The sequence below is a fragment of the Eurytemora carolleeae genome, unplaced genomic scaffold (assembly GCF_000591075.1).
Source record: "Eurytemora carolleeae unplaced genomic scaffold, Eaff_2.0 scaffold631, whole genome shotgun sequence".
NCBI classification, from domain to species: domain Eukaryota; kingdom Metazoa; phylum Arthropoda; class Copepoda; order Calanoida; family Temoridae; genus Eurytemora; species Eurytemora carolleeae.
The window spans coordinates 191,164-195,256 of NW_019396541.1; the positions used below are offsets into that span (position 1 = coordinate 191,164).

Sequence of the window (4,093 nt, forward strand, 5' to 3'; positions counted from 1 at the left end):
TGAAACTATACAGAGAGCATGCTACAGGAGAGTCAGATAAGGTAAATATTTATATAAACATTAAGAGCTAGGAAAATCTTGTGAAGGTTTTACAATTTTAAAAAACATACTCATACCATGGATCTATCTGATCTGTCACTTGTACTCATCTGTCGAACTATGTACACTGTATATTGTATGGAATTTATTAAATCTGTTTTCCAATATTCATGGTTTCCATCCGCTTTTGCACTTGTTTTTTCTCTATCTAATCATTAAGATGGTTTATATATTATAGAGTTTCAGGTTGTGGTTAATCTTGTACAGTGTACAGTGTACAATGCACATGTCAAATGGCAATTTTGGCTGAAAGTCTTTTCAGATCAATCCATGTTTCAATATTTAGATGGATCGAACCATATTTTAATATTTAGATGGATCAAACCATGTTTTAGTATTTAGATGGATCGAACCATATTTCAATATTTAAATGGATCGAATCATGTTTTAGTATTTAGATGGATCGAACCATATTTCAATATTTAAATGGATTGAACCATGTTTTAGTATTTAGATGGATCGAACCATGTTTTAGTATTTAGATGGATCGAACCATATTTCAATATTTTTAAATGGATCGAACCATGTTTTGATATTTAGATGGATCGAACCATATTTCAATGTTTAGATGGATCGAACCATGTTTCGGGAATTTCTTCATGAATCATTTGATATGACAGACGATATTCTTATGGATAGAATATTCAAGGTAGTATACATTTACAGGATACTGTAGAATGCATTATACTCTAGGATACAGCTTATTAATCTAGGATACTCTAGAATACTCTAAAATACCGTAAAATACACTAGGATACTCTGGGATACTCTAGGATACTCTAGAATACTCTAGGATGCTCTAGGATACTCTTGGATACTCTAAGATACTCCAAGATACTCTAGAATGCTCAAAAATAATCCAATCCAGGATACTCCAGGATACTTCAGGATACTCTAGGATACTCTAGGATACTCTAGGATATTCTAGGATACGCTAGGATACTCTAGGATACTCTAGGATACTCTAGGATATTCTAGGATACGCTAGGATACTCTAGAACACTCTAGAACACTCTGGGCTCCTTTATCATACATTAGGATACTTTCTAGGATACTCTAGAAGACTCTAGAATAATCTAGGATTCTCCAGGATACACTAGAATAATTTAGAATGCATTAGAATACTCTAGGATACTCTAGGTTACTCTAGGATACTCTAGGATACTCTAGGATACTCTAGGATACTCTAGAATAATCAAAGATTCTCTAGGATACTCTAGGTTACTGTAGGATACTCTAAGATAATTTAGGATACTCTAGCATGTTGTAGGATACTGTAGAATACTCTTTTTAAGATCTAGATATTTATTATCTCCGTATCGAGATTATATCAATTGTACAAAATTGTTCACATGTATTTAATACAACTATTTTACGATACTATCGTGTACATATATTCTTAAACTAAATAATAAAAAATCATACGGATACATTTTATCGTTTTTTCCTTTAATTAGAAATTTGGATTTTGGGATACTTGGATCCTGCAAGACATACAAATTGAGGAGTGCAAAAATGAAAGTGTAGAGAATAAATTGCATATAATTAGTCGGTGACGAAGATTTTTTTAAAGAGTCGTCTGCATATAATTTGAGCATTTAATGGGAAAGTCAGTTTGAGCAAGCATTATAAAGTTTTTATGTAACAATGGTATAATGTCAATGTATGCAATATGGAAGAAACTTCGATTGTGCTGACGAAGAACATTGAAAGTTCAACGTTGGTATGGCACTACATTAGTTAAACTATGTCGTCTTGATGCTAATTAGCCGACGCATTTATGGAATACGATATATTTGAGGTACATACTGACAAGGAACATTGATGGTTCCTTCCTGCATGTTCCTTTTTTCTCTGTAGTTAATAATCTACACGGCCAACGTGACGATAGCAGGCGCCAGAACAAGAAGTGTTAAACATGAAAAAGCTTGTTGGAGAAGCATTTAGTTTCAAATGGAACAAAAACACATTATGCTTGAGAACAAGACTCACGTAGAACATTGGTTCTGCGCTACTATCTAGGACATTGAAAAGAGATCAGTGCTTAACCTCTTCATTTCTCTCAAATCTTCAAGGTATAGCAAGGTATGGTGCACGTTTATATTGTGCAAAGATTTAGAGATATCGGTGTAGCGTAGTTATCTCCCCTTCTTGAGACATCATGATTTCTCGGCGGTGAGGTTTGACGGTTCAGGAGGCGTTACAGTTTCCACAGACGTTATTATGTGCTGAGTGATGAAGCTGTTGGATCCGCTAGGTTCTCTGAGGTTCATCGCTCATTCGTCCTCCAGGTTTAACTAGGTAAAGAGAGAACCATGACGAAAGGAAAGAGATTCGAGTCTTTCGGGGTTTTAATTAAGCATGTTGATAGAGTTCTAATTCTGGAGTTTCGAGTATCATTGGAAATCGAGGCTTGAGTTAAAACATTGAACTATTAAGTAAGAACTTCGATTTTAGAATACTTTAATATCATGGATGTTTTAAATCTGAAGTATCAATTTGTAGATTAAAAGATGAGAAAATCTTTAAACTTAGACAACTGCCATAGAATACATTAAATTGAAATTTTAATTGAATAATTTTAAATAGCATGTACATTAGTTCTGGTTCAAAAGGGTTTCGACCTTTGGAATCCAAAATGATCCTTGTGCACGTCCCTGCTCTCTGTATAAAAAGGATTAAGAATTCGTTTATAATGAAGGAAATCTGCCAGTCTTCCAGGGGACTTATTGAAATATATTTTTTACCGTTATTTTCCGCTGAGAGGTGAAGCTATGGGATCCACCAGATCCTCTGAGTTTCGCCGCTCATTTATCCTCCAGGTATCAGTTTAACCAGGTATAGAAAACAATTATGAATGAGGAAGAGAAAGTTCATATATTTCCCTTTGATACTAAGGCTCTTGGGATTTAAAATATAATATGTTGATAAAGTTTTAATTCCAGAATTTCGAGAATCATTGGAGTTCCAGACTTGGGATTTAGGCCGTATAAAAGGGCACTCAAACAAAGTATTTAAATTGCATATACTTAATATTACATAGCTACAAGTCTTACTTTCAGAAGAGTGATATTTAAATTGCATATACTTGATGTTGCATAATTTCAAGTCTTAATTTCAGAGATTTGATATTCCAGATTAAACTTTCAAAAGTCAGAGACTAATTAAATAAGACTTTGGCCGTAAAAGAATTTTTTTAATTTTAATTTTAGATTTCAGTCGTACGGTACAGATTCTTGGAATATTACATAGACATAGCTGGGTGAGACTAGTGGAAAATTTTCAATCCTAATTTAATTAACTTTCTTGACTTCAGAAAGAGAAAATGTATATAAAGCACACTGCCATAGAACAAGGTTTGCGCGTATTCCCACTGCATCATGTTAATTCTTATATAATCTTTTTTACCGTAATTATCTGCGTTGTAACTTGCAAATCTGAGATCTGCCGAGATGTAGAACCGCATGTCAGCGATCGAGCGATTCCTTGTCTCAACCGGCTCAGGAATTCAGGGTCAGATAGTTTCTCGTCTAACGTTTTCCTCAAGCCATTTAGCCAGGATTCCCTCCTCATGTGTGAGAAAGTTGGAATTTTAAGGCAGTAGGATTATAATGCAAAAAAGGATAGTTTTAAGAGCTTTCTTAATGTCAGATAGTAACATAAGTCAGCGAAAATAGGAAATATTTTAACTTTGTGACTATCACTGATAAGTAATCAGATAAGTCGGCAGAAATAGGAAATATTTTTATGTTTAGGAGTTAAAAAAGTAAGCAGTACTGACAGGTAGTAACATAAGTCAGCAAAACTAGGAAATATTTTAATTTTATGACTATCATTGACAAGTAATCAAATAAGTCAGAGAAAAAATAGGAAATATTTTTAGATTTAGGAGTTAAAAAAGTAAACAATACTGACAGATAGTAACATAAGTCAGCAAAAATAGGAAATATTTTTATGTTTAGGAGTTGGAATAGTAAACAATACTGACAGATAG

General features: G+C 33.5%; 1 long non-coding RNA gene across 1 annotated transcript; it reads right to left on the bottom strand.

Annotated features, from left to right (window-relative positions):
- Positions 1-2,250: 2,250 nt before the first annotated feature.
- Positions 2,251-3,989, bottom strand: LOC111705144 (uncharacterized). The gene is made up of 2 exons (XR_002765954.1): positions 2,847-3,989; positions 2,251-2,396 (listed from the first exon to the last, which is right to left on the bottom strand). It is a non-coding gene; the product is annotated as an uncharacterized LOC111705144 (long non-coding RNA).
- Positions 3,990-4,093: the final 104 nt, after the last annotated feature.